The following is a 23964-nucleotide window of genomic DNA, read 5'->3' as shown; positions in this document are numbered from 1 at the left end:
ACAGCAGAGGCAAGTAATTGCAACTCTTCTTTATTATTACAGGTTAATTAAGTACTGTTTTGGGGGTTGAGGGCCAGAATCAAATTTTTGGATATTTATTTAATGTTAGGAGCAGATTGGGTAATAAAATGCATATTGAGAATAAGATGGCCTTCTGACCTTTCAGGGTCTAGGGCTGTAAAGTGTCTCAGGGTTTCTGTCAAACAAGCCATGAACTGGGCTGGGTTTTTATATTTGATGAAAAAGAGCCTAAACACTAACTGATTTGGGAGAGGTTGGATAAAGAAAAGGAGCATTAACCTTGACTATGCCTTTAGCTCCAGCCACCTCTTTAAGAGGAAATTATTGGGCAGATTGGGGAGGGCTAGCTTGGAATGAAACTGTAAGTTGGACAGGGTGTGGGGAGAGGAGGTAATAGAAGGATTATAGGGTGGGGTTGAGGAGGCTGAGGAAGATTTGGAGCCTGATTCAGCCTGGAGGGGAGCAACTGAGGAGCAGTCTGGGGAGGAGAGGAGAAGTCAGATGGGTCAGTAGAAAAGGAAGATTGAAAAGATGCACGATGTTTGGATTTGGGACTGAGGGGACAGGTTGGAGAGAAAGAAGGAAGATTTGGGATGAGTTGCATTGGGAACAGACTAGGGAGGGACCAATGTGTAAAAGAATGCCTGGATGTCAGGCACCTCAGAATGTTTGTCCATTTTATGACAAGAATCATCTGGATCTTGTAGGATGGAAAAATTGAAAGTGCCATTTTTCTGACTATTTGGAACGATTGTCAAGTTTTTATTGGGGTCAAGCAGCATTGCAGAAAAAAATAAGGCATTTAGGTTTTAGGTCAGGTGTGAGTTGAAGAGGTTTTAAGTTTTTGAGAACATAGACTAAAGGAGAAGAAGAAGGAATGGAGGGTGGAACATTGTCCATAGTGAAGGAGGCAAGCCCAGAGAAAAGAGAGGGTAGAGATGCAGAGAGAAGGGGTGGGGTTGGCTGCTTGCCCCCCAGGAAAGTGGTGCTTGCCACTAAGGGTGAAGGATCAAGGCAGGCATCCCTGTGGTGGTCAGACACCTCTGAAATGTGGGTGAATAATCAAGCAGGCATCCCCGCAGTCATTAAACACCAAAGGAAGACTGTTTTCCCAAGTCTGTGACCAGCACTGGAGTTTTGAGTTCATGGATAAAACGCGTCTCCTCTGTCTCTACCAGAAAAAGAAAGCAATTGAAATTAAGAAAAGGGAGAGATTGAAGGATGGCACCAAGATTGAAAGGAGGAAGAGGTTGAGGGATAGCGAGAGAGTTTGGATAAGAGAGTAAAAAGAGGCCACTTACCTGATTTAAAATTGTTGAGATGTTCCTTGGGCTGGTTGATCTTAGGACTAGAGGTCATAGGTGGATCTTTCTCAGGGAGCAAAGAACAGGAGGACAGGGGATTGATCTCCCAAGGGAGGTCCCCTGATCCAAGTCACGGCATCAAATATCACACACGTCCGTGTGAAGAGACCACCAAACAGGCTTTGTGTGAGCAATAAAGCTGTTTATTTCACCTGGGTGCAGGCGAGCTGAGTCCAAAAAAAGTCAGTGAAGGGAGATAGATGTGGGGCCATTTTATAGGATTTGGGTGGGTAGTGGAAAATTACACTCAAAGGGGGTTTTCTCTTGCGGGCAGGGGCAAGGGTCACAAGGAGCTTAGTTGGGGAGGTTCTGGGCCAGGAGAAGGAATTTCACAAGGTTAATAGCTCAGTTAAGGTGGGGCAGGAGCAAATCACAAAGGTGGAATGTTATCAGTTAAGGCAGAAACTGGAAATTTTCACTTCTTTTGTGATTCTTCACTTGCTTCAGGCCGTCTGGATGTATATGTGCAGGTCACAGGGGATATGATGGTTTAGCTTAGGTTCAGAGGCCTGACAAAAAGAAGCTTTCATCAGAGTGAAGAGATAACCAACAAAATGGGAGAGAATTTTTGCAACCTATCCATCAGACAAAGGTCTAATATCCAGAAACTACAAGAAACTTAAACAAATTTACAAGAAAAAAAAATTAAAAAGTGGGCAAAAAACATAAACAGGCACTTCTTAAAAGAAGACATTTATGTGGCCAACAAATATGAAAAAAAGCACAATATCACCGATCATCAGAGAAATGCAAAGCAAAACCACAGTGAGATATCATCTCTCATCAGTCGGAATGGTGATTACTAAAATATCAAGGAACAACAGATGCAGGTAGACTATGGAGAAACAGGAGTGCTTTTACACTATTGGCGGGAGTGTTAATTAGTTCAATCATTGTGGAAGACAGCATGATGATTCCTCAAAGACGTAGAACTAGAAATACCACTTGACCCAGCAATCCCATTACTGTGTATATACCCAACGGAATATAAATCATTCTTTTATAAAGATGTATGCATGTGTATGTTCCTGGCAGCACTATTCACAATGCCCATCAATGATAAGCGGGATAAATAAAATGGAGTACACATACACCTTGGAATAATATGTAACTGTAAAAAGGAATGAGATCATATCCTTTGCAGGGATATGGATGAAGCTGGAAACCATTATCCTCAGGAAACTAACACAGGAGCAGAAAACCTAACACCACATGCTCTCACTTAAAAGTGGGCACTGAACGAAGAGAACACAAGGACACAGGGTGGGAATAGCACACACTGGGGCCTGTCAGAGGAGGGCCGGGGAAGGGAGAGCATCAGAATAAATAGCTAATGCATGCTAGCCTTAATACCTAGGTGATGGGTTGATAAGTGCAGCAAATCTCCATGGCACATGTTTACCTATGTAATAAACATGCACATCCCTCACATGTATCTTGGAACTTAAAATAAAATTAAATTAAATTAAAAGAAAAGTTTAAAATGTTTTTAAGTAAATGTGTATAAGTTATATGTACTAGTCATTTTCTAAGATCAACATATATTTTTGGCATTTTTCTCAGATAGTAGAAAGGGAATAAGTGTGATGAAAATGTTAAAAATCCCTGTAAAATTATAGTTGTACCTAATTCTTGGTTTCAAGAAATTTGAAAGAAGAGCTATAAAGCTGTCATCTAACAGAACATAAAAATAATTTTATTGACAACTTTTCTGACTTATGTTTATAATATAAATAAAGTTTGAAGGATTGAGTAATTTGAACAAGGACTCCATAATAGTGTTTCTAGCTAAAAAGAAACAACATATGATGTATATATGTCGTGACATACTATAATGACATAATACAAATTCCATACATATATGAGAGAGAGAGACAGAGAGATTGATTTAGGGAAATGTCTCACATGATTACAGAAGCTGGCAAATCCAAAATCTGTAGTTCAAGTTCAGAGGTCATCAGGCTGGAGGTTCAGGAAACAACCAGTATTGCAGCTTAAGTCTGACGCCTCTCTGTTGACAGGCTTCTTCTTGCTCAGAGGAGGTAAGTCATTTTGCTCTATTCAGTCTGTCAACTGATTAGATAAGGCCCACCCACATTATGGAGGGCAATCTGCTTTATTCAAGGTCCATCAATTTAAATGTCCATGCCATCCAAACACACCCTCATGGAAATATCCAGAATAATGCTTGATCACATATCTGTGCACCATGGCTCAGCAACATTAACACAAAATTAACCATCATTACAGACTCTCAGTGCTTGCAGACTAGATTTTATTCTAATTCCTGTCTCATTCTAAAAATAAGAAGTGTTCAATCATGCAACTACCTCTGCAATTAAGAGAAAAATGCATACATTTTCATAAAATTTTACTTTTTATGTTTAGTATTTATCAAATGTATAAACACACACATATATATGTATATATATGCATTAATTATTGACTACTGCAAAGTAAAATAACTATTCAATTCAAAGTATAAGATTTTTTTCCACAGGACATTAATTTTAATTTTAATAAAAGATAATCAATAAAATAGGCTGCTGGTGGCTTGGTTTAGACTACTTTTCAGAGTGAAAATCTTTTGAAATGCATAACTTCAGGGACCATATTCTATTGCAAGTTTTGCCTCCAGGTACCTTATCACATTCTCACAGTCAGGAGTCAATAAACATTGCTATGTGCCTGGAAGAGAAAAGGGAATAATAGTCATATAAAAATATGGAGGGTTTATTCTCTTTGACAAAAGGCAACTGCCCAGGGAAAGAGACTTTAACAAAGTTTACCTCACAGAGGCAGAACAGTAATTACCCAACTGCAGATCTTGAATCTTTCCTGTCTTACCTAAGTGGTAGTGTTGCGTGGGCAGTTGGATAAGGCACATATGAATGTTATAGCCCAGGGACTCGGGTAAACTAAAAGACAGAGTTCTGAGATTTAATTATATGATAGATTTTTAGTTTAGTTAAGCAATAGCGTGGATTTTTAAATTGTACAGGTTATGCATATGTTTTGGTGAATATACTCCTAACTGTGATGTAACTTAGGATCCTATTTTCCATGTTATTTTAATTTTTCATTTTCAAATAGTTTGCTGATAGCTTATAAACATGCAGTGAGTTTTAGCACTACTTTGTATCCTGAGTCTAAATTTATTAATTTGTCGATGAAGAGAGTCAAACTCTGTAAAATATTTGAAGAGATTTATTCTGAGCCAAATACGAGTGACCGTGGCCCATGACACAGCCCTTAGGAGGTCCTGAGAACATGTGCTCATGCTGGTCAGAATACCACTTGGTTATGTACATTTTAGGGAGTCATGAGACTTCAATCAAATGAATTTAAGAAATACATTGGTTTGACCCAGAAACGCAGAACAACTTGAAGGGGTTGGAGCTTACAACTTATTATTTAGACTTTAAAATTTTCTGGTTGACAATTAGTTGAGTTTATCCAAAGACATGAAATCAATAGAAAGGAATTTCTGGGTTGTGATAAGATTTTGTGGAGACCACAGTTTTATCATGCAGATGAAGACTCCAGGTAGCATGCTTTAGAGAGAATAGGTTGTAAAATGTTTCTTACCAGAATTAAAGTCTGTGTTGATGTTAATGCCAGAGAGGTAAAATGAAGCATGTCCAAGTCATGGCCTGAACAAGTCTTGCAGATTCCATTTTAAAAGACCCCTGGCTGAGGACTAAGTCCATTCAGAAGTTTGAGGGTCATAGAATTTTAATTTTTGTTTATAAATTCCAGTCATTATTTTTGTAGGTTTCTTAGGGCTTTCCATGAAAATTGCCAGGTGGTCTATGAGTAGTAAGTTTAACTTCATGTATTACAAAACGCTTTAAATATACTTTTCTTGACTTATTTCACTGTTTAGAATCACTAATCTAATGTTGAATAGAAGTGATGAGGATAAATATTCCTTCTCTTTTCACCAACTATAGAGAAAAAATGTTTAGTCTTTCATACTAAATGTAATATTGCCATAGGATTTTTTTGTAGATCCCTTTTATCAGGTTGAGGCCATCTCTTTATACTTCCAGGTTGCAAATGAAAGAGTACATATCATTGCTGGATGTGGGATTTTTATCAATAATTATTTTGTAGCTAAAAAAATAATTATATGGTTATTTTGCTTTATTTTGTTAGTACAATGACTTGCATTGATTAATTTTTGAAGGTTAAGCCAGTCTTGCTTTATTTATAATATACTATTGTAACCGCCCTATGGATTCACCTTGCCTGCTGCCTAGACAGAACCGATTTATCAAGACAGGTGAACTGCAATGGAGAAAGAGTAACTCACACAGAGCCAGTTGTGTGGTAGACCAGAGTTTTATTATTACTCAAATCAGTCTCCACAAGCATTCAGGGATCAGAGTTTTTAAAGCTAATTTGATGAGTAGGGCCTTGGGAAGTGTTGAGTGCTGATTACTCAGGTTGGAAATGGAATCATAGTGGGTTGAAGTTAGGTTTTCTTAATGTCTTCTGTTCCTGGGTGTGATGGCAGAACTGGTTGGGCTAGATTACTGGTCTGGTTGGTGTCAGCCAATCCATCCAGTGCAGGGTCTGCAAAATATCTCAAGCAATGATTGTAGGTTTTACAATAGTGATGTTATCCCCCAGGAGCAATTTGGGGAGGTTCAGACTCTTGGAACCAGAGGCTGCATTTCCCCTAAATTGTAATTTCCAATCTTGTAGCTAATTTGTTAGTCCTGCAAAGGCAGACTGGACCCCAGGCAAGAAGGGGGTCTTTTCAGGGAAAGGGCTATTATCAATTTTGTTTCAGAGTCAAACCATGAACTAAATTCCTTCCCAACGATAGTTCAGCCTACTGTTAGGAATGAACAACGACAGCTTGAGGGTTAGAAGCAAGATAGAGTTGGTTAGGTCTGATTTCTTTCACTGTCATAATTTCCTCGTTTATAACTTTGCAAAGGCAGTTTCACCATTATTTTACATATTAATAATTGAATTTGCTAATATTTTTAAAGACTTTTAAAATTTATGTTTATGAAAGATATTGGGCTCTATAATAGTTCTCTCTTTGTATGTGTTTTTATGATTTTGGTATCAGGGTAGTGCTGGCCTCATAAAATGAGTTTGTGATGGGGTTTAGGATATGCTACCAGAAAATATAGCACCTTGGCATTTGCAAAAACAGCAAAAGCAGAAAGGTCTCTCTGACATTCTCCCACTGTTCTCCCTCCCCTAAAGCAGGCCATAAAATAATTATCTGCCTTTCCTCTAAAGTAGGACATAAGACCATCCTTTCAGAGTGATGCTCCCTATACCTAGAGGAAAGGACAGGAAGGCACAAAGGCAGAGAAGAATCTGAACAGACAGGCCTTACTATGTTCCCCTGCCACCCCCCAGTTTATTACCATTAGATTGTACCTGTTTTTTCTAATCATACTTCTACATACACACTCTTCATCAAACCTAATAATAAAAATACATACTTTCCCTTGTTTATTTGGGTCTTTGAAAGCTCCCATGCCATTTAAAATTTATATTAAATTAATCTGTACGTGTTTTATTGTTAATCTGTTATTGTTAACGTGTGTGTCTAATTGAAGAGACAACCTAAACAGGCTAAGTGTGAGCAACAAGGCTGTTTATTCACCCGGGTGTGAGTGGGCTGAGTCTGAAAAGGAAGTCAGCAGAGGGTGATGGGGTTGGAGCTAGTTTTATAGGTTAGGGGTAAGCACTGGAAAGTTACAGTTAGGAGCTGTTTATTGCTGGCAGGGAAAGAATGTCATAAGGTACATTATCACAAGGTTACAGAGCACAGTGTCACGTGGTTGATTGATCAGTTAGGGTAGAGCCTGTTACAATGATAGAATGTTGCAAGGTTGGCTAATCCGCTACAACAGGAACTAGCAGTTTTTCTTCTTTTGTGGTTTTCCTGTGGTCCCAGACTTTCTGGCTCCAGGAGACCTTCTGGATGTGTACGTGTGGGTCACAGGGGTCATAATGGCTTGAGCATGGCGCCGCCTGCTCAGAGGATCTTACATTCCTGTCTTTTTATGTTAACAATTAAAACAAAATGAGAAAAAATAGTGAAATGTTAGGGTGGTGAAAATTCGGGGGGTGGTATAGAGTGATGATGAATGATATTTTTTCAGGGCTTCTTCGAGCAGGCTTAGGGGTGGCGTGGGAATCTAAGGTGGGAGAGATCAAACAGAAGAAAGATCTTGGGGTAAGGGGGATAATGTGGGGTTGCTAGAAGGAGCATTTGTTGTATTGACTGATAGGTAATAGCTTAGATGCGATTTTGTATGAACTGAGAGATGAGTCTGAAAAGACAATGTCCAAATAAGAAGAGGAGAAGGATGAGTGCAAAGGGGCCTGTCAGTGGAAGGAGCCATGAAGCTAAGCTAGAGGATGGCCAGGTAGGGCCAGTATAATTATTTGCCTGATTAGCGAGCTTTTGGGCTCTGTCTTTAAGTTTTTTAATGTTGTCATATATGAGGCCTGATTGATTTAAGTAAAAGCAACACTCTTCATTTAAGAATAGGCAGAGCCCTCCTTTGTCAGCAGTAACCAGATCGAAGCCTTGGTGATTTTGCAGGACAGCTGCATCTAAGGAATCGACCTGGGCTTGGAGGACAGAGAGCATTTGAGTTATATCAGGAAGGCTATCGAAGTCACTGGAAAGACTGCAAAATGTGTTGGTGGAAGTTGTAAGGCCTGCTACTCCTGTTCCAATTGCAGCGGTTCAAAATCCTAATCCTACAAGTAAAGGAATTAAAGGGATGACTTTTTTTAATTTTTATTTTTATTGATTGATTGATTGATTGATTGATTGTCATGTTGGAGTTATGAGGGGAATGGGGAGTTGTTTGTTTCCATTGGCAAACTGGATCTTGGGAGTAAGGAAGATTAAAGTGCAGGTGCCTGTCCAATTGACAGGGAGGCACATGTAGGTGGAAGAGCCACAGAGAAAAAAGAGTCCTTGAGGCAGGCAGAACTTGAAGTGGAGAGTAAAAAGATGAGAGTGTGTTCTGGAAGCAGAGTCCTGCACGCAGAGCCCTAGGGATCCAGCAAGGGCAGGGGCTGTTAGAGGTTGTAGTGGGGTTTGGTAGGCTAAATGTGTAGAGGGAGAGGTTCTGTTTTCATGATGTAAAAGAAAGAATTTGGTATCTGTAAGTAGCTATTCACTGTTATTTTAAGACTATGTACAAGCAAGCAGGAAGAAGACCTTGGAGGGGAATCCATTGAACAGGGGAAGGGTAGCCAAGGATGGAGCGAAAGGCAGGGAAAATGCCTTCCTAGGCAGAAGTTGCTACTGATGTTTTTAAGAGTGTTAGTGGTGAGGGAGGGCTTTTCTGTAATACGAAGCTGTAATGCTCCAACATTTTGGTTAATGTGGGTGGCAGGGACTAGGAGGTAAAGAGTAAAGGAACATAAGGAAGATGGGAGGTAACCCAAGGGAATTCCAATAGGTAATTGTGGGGAGATGCATAAGGGGGCAGCAATGGGAATAGTTGCTTGTGTAGTCAGGGGTCCAAGAATAGGAGGTGTGGAACTGACATAGGGAGATAGATTTCGTAGCTAGGTATGGAGGCGAGCAGCAGCTTGTTGGTATGAGATATAAGGGGAGTTTTTGCTGAATTTTTCTAGGAAGTAAAGAAATTATTTGGGAGGGTAAAGTTGGGGGTCACTAAAAGAGGTTCAGAGGTGTAGGGAGAAGGGGGAGGTTGCCCAGTCAGCTGGCAGGGCAGGGACAGCTATGTAGTAGGAGGAAGAGAGGGAAATGCATAGGAAGGATTGGAGATGGTGAGGAGGGAGTGGGTGAGGTTGATGGTATGCTGGAGATAATTAGGGAGGGGTAAAGGGTGGCAGGAGAACGGGAGTAAGACAAAGAGTAAGTATTAAAGAAAAGAAAAGAACTTCATCAGGATGGAAGAATTGGAGAGTACTTTGCTGCAGAAGGTCATCTATCCACTCTAAGAGTTAAGGGTGGCAGCTTGAGGGTGACACCATAAGGTATTAGCTACAACGGTCTGCAGGAGAAGTGTGAACGAGCAGTATAGACAAAAGTAGGGCATTTAGAAGTAGGTTAGAATGGTGATTAAGGGCATAAGTAGACAGAGTTTAAATAGTGGGGTGACTGTGTAAAGGCCTATTATAAATAAAAGGTATACAGGGTTATTGTTCTTTTACAGGAATGCGGGTAAGTTTAAGGGAAGTGGGGGAGCAACTTCCAGGAGGAGGCAGGGGAGCTAGGTTGGTCATCGGATGGGCACAGTTTTATCCTGGAGTGATGAATCCAGTGGGGAGGATTCTGTAGGCAGACCACAGTTGGAGTACTATAGATGACCAGGTAGGGTCCTGTCCACAGAGGTTGTAGAGTTTGAGGGGTTATGAGAACTGACAGTCCAGCTAGGGTGTCTTCATATGGCTGTGTATCTGGAGTAGGTAAAAGGAAATTGGCAGCTTGGTGGATTTTATGTCTAACCTGTTGAACGGCAGGAAGATAATCACCAAGAGGGCTGGTGTTTGGAATAAGGTTGGGCCCAACAAGAAAGGTGCAACCCTATAAGAGTTTAAATGGACTGTACCAGGTGGGTTCCCGGGATGTGGCTCAAATTCAGAGGAGTGCAAGGGGTGGAAGAGTGGTCCAGTCTTTCTTAAGCTGGAGGGTAAGTTTAGTGAGGTGTGCTTTTAAATGGTCGTTGGCTTTTTCTACTTTTCCAGAGCACTGAGGGTGATAGGGGGCATGAAGATTCCATTGGATACCAAGGGCTGGCGAATGAAGGCCAGCCTGTTATCAGACTATATGGAAATAGGGATACCAAACCAGGGGATTATGTCGGTTAAAAGAGACAAAATAACTGCAGTGGACTTTTTAGACCTCGTGGGAAAAGCCTGAACCCATCCAGTGAAGGTGTCGACCCAAACCAGGAGGTATTTGAGTTCCTGGACATGGGGCATATGAGTAAAGTCAATTTGCCCATCTTGTGCAGGGGTGAACCCTCGTGCTTGACACGTAGGGAAAGGAGGAGGTTTGGGAAAGCCCTGGGGGGTAGTAGACTGGCATATAGCACACTGAGAGGTGATTGTTTTAAGGATGGATTTCCAGGCTGGAAAAGAAATGAGAGATTCTAAAAGGCAGAATAAAGGTTTATATTCTACATGGAAGTGGTCATGAAAGGACGAGAGAATAGAGTAAGCTTGAGAGGCAGAGAGAAGGAGCTTTCCATGATCTAAAAAATAGTTGCTTTGAGTGGGAAGTGACAGGTAGGTTAAGGTTTCGGAAGGGCAGTAGGTAGGAGTGATAGATGAGAAGGAGAAATATTGGCCACTGGGAGCAGATACTGGGGAGTTGGCTGCTTTTTTGGCTGTTTTATCGACATAGGTATTTCCTGGGGCAATGGGGTCAGAGGTTTTTGGCATCCTTTGCAGTGGATTACTCCGGCTTTGGCTGGGAGGAGGGAAGCTTAAAGGAGGGCTTTTATTAAGGGGGCGTTGATAATAGAGAACCTTTGTGTAGTGAGGAAACCTCTTTCTGCCCAGATGACAGCATGGTGGTGGAGAACGTGGAAGGTGTATTTGGATATGGAATCAATATTCACATGCAGTCCTTTGGTAAGAGTTAGGGCACAAGCTAGTGCTATTAATTTAGCTTGTTGAGAAGTTGCAGATGGGGAGAGTGTGGCAGTTTCAATGATAGATGAGTGAGACACAACAGCATAGCCAGCTTTACCTGGTGATGATCAATTGGTTTTTGAAGAACTGCTGTCAGTAAACCAAATGTGGCCTGGGTCAGGGATAGGGAAAAGGGAAATATGGGGAAAAGGAGAGGAGGCTATGTGGATTAAGGAAATAGAGTTGTGTGGATTGGGATTTGTAGTGGGTATTAAGCGAGAGGCTGGGTTGAAGTCCAGTCCAAATGCAATGGTTACCATGGGATTTTTGATAAAGTGTGAAGAGAGCTGGAGGAGGCAGGGGACTGAGAGTATGTGTTTTATGTGTGAAGAGGAAACTAAGTCTCGGAGATTGTAAGAGTTATAAAGGGTGAGTGAGGCATAGCCTGTGATTTTGAGAGACTCTAAGAGTATAAGGGCTTCTGCCGCTGCGGTGTGCAGACATGATGGCTAATCCAGGACTATAAGATGAAGCTGTTTGGATAAACAGGTTACTGGTTGCAGGCCTGGTCCCTGAGTAAGAATACCTATAGTGCAGCCCTGCGTTTCTGTTGTGTGAAGGAAAAAGGGTTGAGAGGAGTCGAGGAGTGCCGGAGTGGGGGCTATCTAGGGCCTTTTTTAGAGAGTAAAAGGAGGGGCAAGGGAAGGAGTTAGGATCTATGGGTTCAGCTAAATTTCCTTTTGTGAGTTTATGGAGTGGTTTGGTTAGGATGGCAAAACCTGGTATCCAAAGGCAGAAGTATCCAACAATGCCTAAGAAGGAGAGGAGTTGCTGTTTGGTCGTGGGGATTGGAGTTTGGGAGATTAGCTGAATATGGTCTGCCAGAAGTGAACGTGTATGTTGATGGAGGATTATATCAAAATAGGTAATGCTAGGGGAAGAAATTTGAGCTTTGGAGGGGGATACTCTGTACTCCTTTGAGTAGAGATGTTGAAGAAGCAGGATAATGTCTTGATGGAATATTGGTAAAAGGGGCTGCAAAGAAGGTCATCCACGTATTGAATGAGATGGGAAACAGACGGATGAAAAGAAAGCAGGTCATGGGAGAGGGCCTGGCTAAAGTGGTGTGGGCTATTTCTGAAACCTTGGGATAGAAGGGTCCAGGTGGGTTGTTGGGACTGGTGGGTGTCAGAGTCAGTCCCAGTAAAGGGGAGAAGGGGCTGGGAAGAGGGATGTAAGGGGATGGTAAAGAAGGCATCTTTGAGGTCAATAACAGAATAGTGAATTGTGGAAAAGGGTATTGAAGATAGGAGAGTATAAGGGTTTGGTACAACATGATGGATGGGGAGGACAATCTGATTAATGAGATGACGGTCTTGGACTAGCCTGTACCACTTATTTGGTTTTTGAACAGGGAGGATAGGAGAGTTGTAAGGGGAGTCGGTAGGAACTAAGAGGCCATGCTGCACTGAATGGGTAATAACAGGCTTTAGGCCCTTTATGGGGTAGTGGTGTTGAGCAGGATAGGGTTGGTTTTGTGTTAATGGGATGATAAGGGGTGAATGGTCAGTTGCAAGGGAAGGAATGGAGGTATCCCATACTTTAGGGATGAAAGGGGAGGTTGGAGGAAGGGTTGGAACTGGATAAAAGGGTAGCTATGAGATGTGGTTGTAGTCCAGGAATAGTCATGGAGGCAGATAATTTAGTAAAAATATCTCTGCCTAATAAGGGGACTAGGCAGGTGGGGATAGCTAGGAAGGAGTGCAAAAAGGAGTGTTGCCTGATTTGACACGAGAGTTGGGGAGTTTTAAGGCGTTTAGAAGCTTGGCTGTCAGTATCCACAACAGTTGTCGGGGCAAGGGAAACTGGCCCTTAAAAGAAGGTAAGGTGGAGTGGGTAGTCCCTGTATTGATTAAGAATGGGACAGACTTACCCTCCACCATAAGAGTTACCTGAAGCTCACCATTCCCAGTGGTCTAAGGGGTCTCCCAGACTCTCGGGCAGCGTCAGTCTTCAGCCGCCAAGCCAAGGAGATCTGGGAAGGAGTCGGTAGGGGAGCTTTGGGTTTGAGCTCCAGGAGCTCCAGAAGTGGCCATGAGAGTCAGACAGTCCCACTTCCAGTGACGGCCCGCACAGGCGGGGCACGGGTTAGGAGGAATCCCAGGCTGCAGGCATTCCTTAGCCCAGTGGCCAGGTTTTTGGTGCTTGAAACAAGGTCCTGGAAGGGCTGTTAGATGCTGCGTTTGGACACCTTGAAGTTCTTGCAGGTAGGTAGTGCATCTGGGGTTTGTCTTATGGCGGAGGCAAGCATCTGTAGTTCTGAAATGCGCTGTCCCGGGTCAGCCTCTTCCCTATTATTGAACACCTTGAAGGCGAGGTTGATTAATTCCTGTTGTGGGGTTTGAGCCCCAGATTCTAATTTTTGAAGCTTCTTTCTACTGTCAGGAGCTGACTGGGTAATAAAATGCATGTTAAGAATAAAAGTGGCTCAAGCCTGTAATCCCAGCACTTTGGGAGGCCGAGACGGGCGGATCACGAGGTCAGGAGATCGAGACCATCCTGGCGAATACCGTGAAACCCCGTCTCTACTAAAAAATACAAAAAACTAGCCGGGCGAGGTGGCGGGCGCCTGTAGTCCCAGCTACTCCGGAGGCTGAGGCAGGAGAATGGCGTAAACCTGGGAGGCGGAGCTTGCAGTGAGCTGAGATCCGGCCACTGCACTCCAGCCCGGGCTACAGAGCGAGACTCCGTCTCAAAAAAAAAAAAAAAAAAAAAAAGAATAAAAGGGCCTCTGGCCCTTCAGGGTCTAGTGCTGTATATTGCCTGAGAGTGGCCATATACTGAGCTGGATTTTTATCTTTGTTCTGAGTGGGGTTTTTTTGTTTTTTTGTTTGTTTCTTTGTTTTTTGCTTTTGTTTTTGTTTTTGTTTTTGTTTTGTCATAATTGACAGCTTTACATGCAGCCTTCTGAAGTCCTTGAAGTAGGCAAGAGATCATGTAGTCCCGGCTGGCTATGCCGTGGTCTTGGGCCTGGTAAGTCCATCCGGGGTCTTCACGAGGTACTGCCCTAGAATCTTCTTGGAGGCCAGGCTGAAGGCACAGGCGGTTATCAGCATAAGATTGAGCTAGGGTCCAAACCCGCTCTTGCTCCTCAGGAGTGAGAGTAGAGGTGAGGATGACGTTTAAGTCAACCCAAGTAAGATTATAGGACTGGGTTAAGTATTGGAATTCTTGTATACATTTGGTGGGGTCAGATGGGAAAGAGCCTAGATGTTGGCTAATTTGGGAAAGGTCAAACAGGGAGAAAGGGACCTGAACCCGAACTATTCCTTCGGTTCCTGCCACCTCTGGAAGGGGAAATTGCTAGGCAGGGGCCTGGGGGTTGGCCACAGGCCCAAACTGTAAGCCAGACTGGATGTGAGGAACGGTGGTAATGGGAGGGACATAAGGTGGTGGGTTCTGTGTAGAAATAGGTTCTGTGGGAGAACTGGGAGCAGGTTCGGATAGGTGGTGGTGGGGAGAAAGATCGGAGGGGTCAACAGACAAAGAGTAGTCAGCATTGCCAGTGGAAGAAGAAGGCGTAGACGGAAAAGAAATAAGGAAAATTTGGGATGGATTACATTGGGAGCATAGACTAGGGAGAGGTCGTAGTGTAAAAAAAACGCCTGGATGTAGGGTACATCAGACCATTTGCCTATTTTGCCATAGAAGTTATCTAAGTCCTACAAAAATAGAGAAATTGAAAGTGCGTTTTCTGGCCACTGAGAGCCATTGTCTAACTTATATTGGGGCCAGGACACGTTACAGAAAAAAACTAGATGTTTAGCATTTAGATTGGGCACAAGCTGAAGAGGTTTGAGGTTTTTGAGGACACAAGCCAGAGGAGACGAAGGAGGGATGGAGGGCAGAAGATTGCCCATGATAGAACAAGGAAAGATTTGGGGGGAAAGAAAGAGACAAGGAAAAGAGCAACCACTAGGATCCTCAGTGGGCATCCCCAGTGGAGGTCCCGGGTTGTGTGGCTGGCAAATGGCCAAAGCAGGCATCCCTGGCATTGACCAAACACTGAGGGAAGACTGTCTTCCCAAGAAGAGTCCGTGACCAATGTTGGATTTCCGAAACACGGATAAGAGGAAGGTTCCTTGTCTCAATTTTGAAAAGAGAAAAAGAGAGGGAGAGATGAGGAGAGATAGAGGCAGCTTACCCGATGCACAGACGGAGGCCGGAGTGCTCGCGGGGCTGGTCTGAGGTCCTGAGGTCGAGGGAAGTCTCTTGCACAGGAGAACGTGGGCACGGGGAGGATAGGGGAGAGGTCTCCGGGAGGAGTTCCCCTATCCCAGGCTTTCGGCACCAAATGTTGTGCGAGCGTCTAACTAAAGAGACAACCTGAACAGGCTCAGTGTGAGCAACAAGGCTGCTTATTCACCGGGTGCCAGTGGGCTGAGTCTGAAAAGGAAGTCAGCAGAGGGTGATGGGGTTGGAGCTAGTTTTATAGGTTAGGGGTAAGCACTGGAAAGTTACAGTTAGGAGCCGTTTATTGCTGGCAGGGGAAGAATGTCATAAGGTACATTATCACAAGGTTACAGAGCACAGTGTCACGTGGTTGATTGATAGTTAGGGTAGAGCCTGTTACAATGATAGAATGTCGCAAGGTTGGCTAATCCGCTACAACAGGAACTAGCAGTTTTTCTTCTTTTGTGGTTTTCCAGACTTTCTGGCTCCAGGAGACCTTCTGGATGTGTACGTGTGGGTCACAGGGGTCATGATGGCTTGAGCATGGCGCCGCCTGCTCAGAGGATCTTACATTCCTGTCTTTTTATGTTAACAATTAAAACAAAATGAGAAAAAATAGTGAAATGTTAGGGTGGTGAAAATTCGGGGGGTGGTATAGAGTGATGATGAATGATATTTTTTCAGGGCTTCTTCGAGCAGGCTTAGGGGCGGTGTGGGAATCTAAGGTGGGAGAGATCAAACAGAAGAAAGATCTTGGGGTAAGGGGGATAATGTGGGGTTGCTAGAAGGAGCATTTGTGGTATTGACTGATAGGTAATAGCTTGGATGCTAGTTTTCTAGAAAACTAGAAGACTATGGCCTTCAGTTAATATATTTCCTATCTCTCAAGAATCAACGTTCACTACTGTTTTCCAACTCTTAAAAAACATTGTTTCTTCTTTCGCCCAATTTTCTAATTTTGTAGGAATAATATATATATTTACATTTTCTCTATTTTGATCTAAGTCAAAATAATCCCCCCCCCCCCCCCCCGCCACACACACACACAGCCACACACACACATATGCTGGCTGTTCATTTAGTTTCTCTGGAGAAACTTGACTAATACAGCTGGCAATTCCTTTCTTTCTTTGCTCTTCTTCTGTGGAATTGAAAGTGTCTGTAATTGTTATACTATGCCAGATTCACTATTACATGTTGGGGACAGATAACTTGATTTTTAGTTTAATTATCTCATAGATAGAGAGAAATTTGTCTAGGGATGGGTCATATTAATTACTTTATTTTAATTTTGCCTTTATCATTTTTTAGGGTACTTTCCACTATCATATGCAGTATAATGCTGTGTTTTAAAGTAATTTTTATAAATTCTTTTCTTTATGGTTATAAATCAAGCATAATATATGTACAAACACTTATACAACACACATACATATACATACACACAAACATATATACATACACACACAAGTGCTTGTAATTAAACTCAATGAAGGGTGAACCACAGAAACATGAAACAAAAACAATTATCATCAAACTTAGGAAGAGAGGAAAAAGGCTGGCTAGGACAAAAATGAAAAAACATCTCCAAATCTTGTTTTGCAGCTGTAACTTTAAATCTGCAGAAATAATTTACATAATTTTAAACCTGAAGAAACTTTTTGAAAAGACAATTACTATATTTCAGAGACGAAATAAAACTGGAAGCTAACTGTATATTTTTATGTTTTACTCCTGCTTTTCTTAAATAAATGGAAACCTAATTTGAACACTTTTCTACCTAATTTCCCTGAATATAATCTGAAATTGTTCCACAGAACTACTTAAATTTATTCCCCTTCTTTCCTTGAGCTGTATAATATGACATTGTATAGATGTTCTGTAATATATTTAATTAATTCCCTATTGTTTTTTTCTATTTTTTTGTACTTATAAATTATACGTTTGTCTTTTGGGATTTTTTTAGTATATCTTTGGAATAGATTCTTAGCAGTGCTATTGCCAAATTAAAAAAAAAAAAAATACATGTATATGTAGTTTTACTAGATATTGTCAAACTTTCCCCCAATTAAACTATTTTATACTCCAGCAATTTGTAAAACAACTTGTTTTCTCACAGTCTCAATAGGTAAATATGGAGTCAAACTTTTGGATTTGCCTATGTGTAAAATGGAAAATGCTTTCTTCAGTATAGTTTTAATTTGTATTACTGTAAGTGAAGCTGAATTTCCTTTTTTATGGTAAAGAAAATTTGCATTTTTTTCCCTGGTGGACACTCTTCACATTATTTACCTGTTTTCCCATCATGTTTTAGGCTTTTCATTCTCCATTTTTAGAATTTCTTTATATATTAGGAACATCTACATTTAGTCTTCACTAAGAATTGCAAATAAAATTTGCCTGTGGTGTCCATAGATCTCCATAAGTTTTTTAGGTTACAGTCAAATTTCTCCATCTTTCTATTGTTGGGTCTGGATTTTAAATTATTAGTAGAAAAAATTTGCCCCATTCCCAAGTTTTAATTTTATCCATGTTTTATGACTTGAATATTTTAGATTTTTAGATGTAAATCTTTGATCAATTTGAATAATTTTTGGGTAGATTGTGAGTAAAGGGTCCAGTTACATTTTTTTCTGTTAAAATTATTTGTATTGAATTCACTTTAATAAGAATTTTAATAATTTATCCTACAAATTAAAGAGGCTAATTTCATTGCATATTACATTTCCACATATGACTTGGTTTGTATGTTATTTGTACTGTTGGTCCTGTTGTTTATTTATGCAGCAATATCACATTTATTTTAATTATTGAGGTTTTATAATTTGTTTGAACATCTGGTAACAATTGCCCCATTCATTGCTGTTCCATTTTATGCCTCTTGTGGTCATTCTTGCTTGCTTAATCTTCAAACTGATTGTTATAATGAACTTGTCTAACTCAGGCAAAAGAATCAGACAAATAAATAAAAGCAAAAACTTAATGGTATTGTCATTTTTTGCATTAAATTAACTTGGGAAGGAATGACATCGTTATGATATTGAAGTTTCTTATTCAAAGATGATATAGGCATTCTCATTTGCTTAAGCTACTTTTGTGTCTTTTGGAAGTCTTTGACAACAGTCTTAGTAAGATTTTGGATGTTTTTCATTAAGCTTATGGTTAGGCCATCAGATTTGTCTTACTATACTTTCCAGATATTGTTGCTGTCAGTGATTTGGCCCTACCTGCATGTATTTTGGGACTCGTGGAGTCACTTTGTCACTTGGTTTTACGGTGTATGTTGGCTGTGATAATTTTTGTTGTTTTGTTCATTTTTATGCTATATTTGGTGAGATGATTTAGGGATATTATAAAAAAACTGATGCCACTGTAACTTTGCCAGGCATGCTCAAAAATTTTTGAGTCTACATATTTTCTAATATAAAATTTCTGTTACCAAATATGCAAAATATATTTCAGGATTAGGTGATAATTATCCCAAAGACACACATCCAATCACAGAAACAGGATAATGTATAAAATCCTGCTATTTAGTGCTTACTAATTAAGACAGACAAAGCAAATGGAATCTGCAAGAACCAGGATAATTGATTTGGAACCAAACATTTCAGTTTGCTTTGTCCAGCTTCCCTCTCAATATGTGATCTTTGGCCTTGTTTTTATTCCTTATCTCAAAGAAAGCAGATATTTTAGTTCACAGCAAAAATTTCCATTTAATTCATAGTTGTCACATGTAGAAGAGAGTTTGTGAATTATTTTACAACATTGGCCTCAATGAAATTTAATCATGTTATATAAATTCAACTGGGGCAAGGAGTTACTGAACAAACGTACAGATTATTAACATACAACTATCTACAAGGAGAAGGTAGGGAATGATTACTGGTGGAGCAGGACATGTGGAAGCCATTCATCTACTTAACAACATGATCTCTCTAGTTATGATAGCTCTGAACAATTCTCTGGAAAAAACTATAATGCTAATTGGGCAATGCTACAATTTCCATAGAGTGGATATAAGAAGAATAACTTCCCTCTCACAGTCTGGAGTTGTCTCATGCAGAAATGAAATCCTTTTGGTAGTAAGATGGTCATTAAAAACAGTGACTTACACAGGTTATTATACTTTCTCTCTCATAAAGAAATCCAGAGGAAGTCAATCCATGGTGGTTCCTTTCTACTCAGCCGTTTTTAGTCTATGATTTTTTCTACCTGAGGTCACGTCACTGTCACAAGACGCTTGTGGAGGAACCAGACATAACTTCTGGTGCCAAGGAAGTAGGAATAAGACAAATATTCAGGGAAATAAGCAACTTTCTAGCTAAATTAGGGCCCTTTTCAAAAATTGTTCTCAGAAGTATTACTTTCCATTTACATTTCATTCACTCCTAGTGGCAAGGAAAGCTGCAAAAGTTTGTTGTTGTTGTTTTCCCATCCTGAAATAACGTTGTTATGCTGTTACTAAGGAAGATAAACAGAATGGATATTGAGTATGCAGCCATCCTTCTCTGCCACAGGATTAGATTACATTTACCATCTGTCTGGTTGCCTCTTTTTTAGTCTGAATAAGAAAAAAACAATTGTAATACTTGTAAGTTAAATTTTGAAGATAGCATTTTAATAGCTTTTTTTTTTTTTTTGCACTTTTCTCCCCTAACTACAGGTATTATTATTTAGCTGTCTTTAAAAATCCAGACAAAACAAACATAACAAAAGCACTTGTTGTTTGAGTGATTGGGCACTCATCCTGAAAAACAAACAAAAAAGAAAGAACTGTGCCATTTAATTCTTATATATATATATAAATCCTTTGTTGGTTTGTATTCTAACATGTTTAAGCATTCTACTGCTTTTTGTTTAAAAAAATCAGTACAGCAACCATGAAAAGTTTAACACCCAGGCAGATCAAGATGAATGTGGCCATTCTTGTTAAGTAGGACATTGTTTGCTCTATAGAAAGAAGATATATTACCAGGATAAAATGATATATATATTTCTGCAACATCTTGTTTCCACACTCCATTAGAAATGATTACCACCACAATGCTGTATGGGCTGAACAGGTTCATATTTCTCTAAGATACAAGGGCAAGAAAAAGACCAGCTGCCAGGACAGTATGACCCAGTCTACTGCTCTGCCTGACCTGTGACAGGAGTAATCTCAATCAAAGCTGTAACCATCACCATATTAGCCAGCACACTTCTAACACTGGCGACTTGTTGTTGCAGCACTGGGTCTAAAAATAACAATAATCCATCAGTGTCAGTGCATGAAAAACTGAATTTCATCAGAATTTAAGAGAATTGTGGACTACGCTAATACATAAAGTCCGTTTTGTTACTATAATTTGTTCTTTCTATTGCAGCAAGTTGGCTGCCTTCTAACATTTTACCCATTTCTCTAATCAGAGGAAAAAAAAAAAAATAATGGTTTTCAAAAATTTACAAATGTCTGAATATACATAAGACAGTATTTTAATACTCTGTTATTTTGAAATAATTTACCACTGACAATTGCTGTCTTGGTATTTTGAATTCAACTAATAATGAGCATATTCATAAATATATATTATTTTATATATTCTTCTTATTATATATTGTTCTTCCATATAAGAAGTTCAATAAATATCTAATTCTAATATTAGCCTAAAACCATATTGAAACCATTGAATTATTTAGGAGTGAATATTATCTGCTAATGAACCTCATTTTTTAGAACTTTTATTTTAGCTTCAAGGGTACATGTGCATGTTTGTTATATAGGTAAATTGTGTGTTATGGGGATTTGGTTTACAGATGATCTTGCCACCCAGGTAATAAGCATAGTACCTGGTAGGTAGTTTTTGAACCCAATTTCAATCTTATAATAGCACAGAAGATTTCACAAATGAATCCTCAGCATGATCCAGCTAACAGCTGGATTGATAACAGTTATGGGGGAAATTTTGGAAGTTCAAAGGTGGACATAGAAATTGATTTAGAGTAACTCATGAATTCACTAAGCTTAGTTTTTATTAACAGGCTATTTAGAGTAAATCTTTACTAACAATCAGGAACCAATCAACATTAATTGTAGAGATAATCGATCCAAATTATTGACACAATTAAGTGGTTTTAAAATATTAAATGATTTTTTTCAACTTATATTGTTATTTTGCTCTTTTCAACTACTTTTGGTTTATAGTATTGTGAGTTAGAAGATTTCCTTGTGGCTTGTCATATTAGGAACAGTTGAATTTAACCATCTGGAGCTACTTAAAAGATCCCCTATATTACAAATTTCTTGTCTAAAATCTGATGAAATTTGTACAATTATTCTATACCCCTCAGAGATTAGTTGCATCAAACACATATTAGTGAACTATTTAGACATATGGGGGAAATTAAATTCAGTATTTTATATGGTTAGAAATCAGAGAAATTCAGTATCAAATGTACGCTCTGAGACTTGATAACTGAGCTCAGTGAACTTTTTATTCATTCAACAAATATTCATTAAGCAATAACAGGATTTCAGGCACTATTTTAAGAGCTGAGAGTGCTGCAATAAATACAACACGTTAAGTTCTTTATTCTCTATGGCATGATAGAGAAGTAAGAATCTAAAAACAAACACAAGCATTTCAGATGGTAACACTATTATTAAGAAGAATAAGCAGATTGAGAGCATTAGATAGCCAGTGTAGGTTGTAGGGACATTTTAGTAGCTGCAGAAAGGAAGTGACAGAGAACAGGAGGGAAGTATAGCAAGGAAGCATGGGAGGTTATTATACAACAAGCAAGGGAGACAGAAGGTGAAGTTATGGAGGAAACCAAGAATCAGATCATTTGGGCCTTTGGACCATAATAAGCACTTTAGATTTGGGATTTAACTGCTACTTTTATCTGACTGACAGTGTTTTTGTTGTTGTTGTTTTGAAACGGAGTCTCATTCTATCATTCAGGCTGGAGTTCAGTGGTGTGGTCTCAGCTCACTGCAACCTCTGCCTCCTGATTCAAGCGATTCTTCTGCCTCAGTCTCCCAAGTAGCTGGGACTACAGGAGTGTGCCACCACATTCAGTTAATTTTTATATTTTTAGTAGAGATACGATTTCAGTATGTTGGCCAGGGTGGTCTCAAACCCCTGACCTTGTGATCCACCCTCCTTGGCCTCCCAAAGTGCTGGAATTACAGCTGTGAGCCACTGTGCCCAGCCCTGACTGACAGTTTTTAAAAGATCACACTGGCTACTTATCTTAGTCAGTTGATATTATAATTTTGAGCTGGGTGGCTTTAAGAACAAACATTTATTTTTTAGACTTTTGGTGGCTGGAAATCTGAGATCCTGGAACCAGCATGGTTATTTTGTTAAAGAGTACCCTCTTCCTGGTTTACAAACGGCACCTTTTCACTGTGTCCTCACATGGTGGACAGAGAACTAGCTCACCTCTCTTATTCTTTTTAAAAGGGCATTAATTTGATTAGGAGAACCTCACCCTCCTGACTTAATCTCAAGCTTATGACCTCCTAAAGATCTCATCTCCAAGTACCATAGCACTGAGGATTAGGGTTTCAACATAAATTTTGGAGGGACATAAACATTCAGTCCATGGCACTATCATAAAAAGAGTAGAATGTGTGAGCACAGGAGAAAGAGAAAAGGTCTTATGGCAAGGAAACTGATTAGCAAGTATTACAATAGTCTAAACTCTAGTCAGTAAAAGCTAATGGTTTAGATCACAGCATAGTGGTAGAAGTAGTAAAAAGTGGGCAATTATTAGACAAGTTGACAGTCTTTGCTAATGTATTGTATATGGATTGTGAGAAAAACCTGACATAAAGAACAACTTGATTAGCTTCTCCAAGCTTTCATCTTCTCAAATATGCAGTAGAGAACTTATTTACCATAATATGGAGTTGGGAAAACTAAATTTCAATGTAGAAAAGCATTTACAGTTATTATATGTTATAAAGCCAACATATGAACTATAAAATAATGATTATATTATTGTATAATATAGAACAAGTAGCAATGTTAATTTGAGACCCAGGACAAAAATTGTTTTAAAATCCTCCAGTACTAGGCAAACTAAAGTTGCAGAACTTGCCTTTTCTACATCCATATAGGGATTTTCTATCCCAAACACTTTTGTTCACATGTCTCTACAGTTAGTTGCAGGGGCCTTTGAAAACAGTATGCTGAAAATAGATAGGGCTCAAGGACAGTATCTCCAATTGAACTTTTAATGAACTCCCGTAGGCACCAAGAAGGCGGGCAGATAAGGAAGAGCATAGAGACAAGGAACTGAGTAGAAGGTTACATCTGGTTAAAGAAAGTTTGTTTTGCATTGTGTTCTTTCTGCTGACATGGGGTTTATGGAGTATAAATAAAGTGAGGCGGAGGCTCTGAGTGCGGCCGCCATGTTCTCTGTTTGTCTTTGTCTTTTGTGTCTGTTCATTCTCCACCACCCCCGGCACGGACCCCAATAGTTAGTACTTTCATACCTGCCTTTTTAATCAGGTAGAATCAGTTTTAATTCATGCCAAGTTATATTACTTTAGAAGCCATCTATCTTCTGTTTCCTTTAGAGTCAGTCAACTGACCCTAAAACCAGAAGACAGCACTGCTTCTCATCTTTATTCAGTGGTGGCATACTCAGTAAATGATGGAGCTCTGTGGCACTTTGTGATACATTGCGTTTGTATAATTATTATAAGAAAATTTTAAAAAGCAAATAGTAGAGACAATGTAAAATTGAT

At 39.9% G+C, this 23964-nt stretch overlaps 1 long non-coding RNA gene across 3 annotated transcripts in view; it reads left to right on the top strand.

Moving 5' to 3' along the window:
* LOC105479498 (uncharacterized) overlaps positions 1–23964 on the top strand; it is a 143677-nt gene that overhangs the window by 13450 nt on the left and 106263 nt on the right. For all 3 annotated transcript variants that reach the window (XR_985938.2, XR_011623634.1, XR_985937.2), the window contains exon 2: positions 3301–3427. This is a non-coding gene — a long non-coding RNA (uncharacterized lncRNA). The remainder of the gene's footprint in view (positions 1–3300; positions 3428–23964) is intronic.

This window comes from Macaca nemestrina, chromosome 5 (assembly GCF_043159975.1).
Source record: "Macaca nemestrina isolate mMacNem1 chromosome 5, mMacNem.hap1, whole genome shotgun sequence".
Taxonomy (NCBI): Eukaryota; Metazoa; Chordata; class Mammalia; order Primates; family Cercopithecidae; genus Macaca; species Macaca nemestrina.
This window is presented reverse-complemented; position numbering and strand designations above follow the sequence as displayed.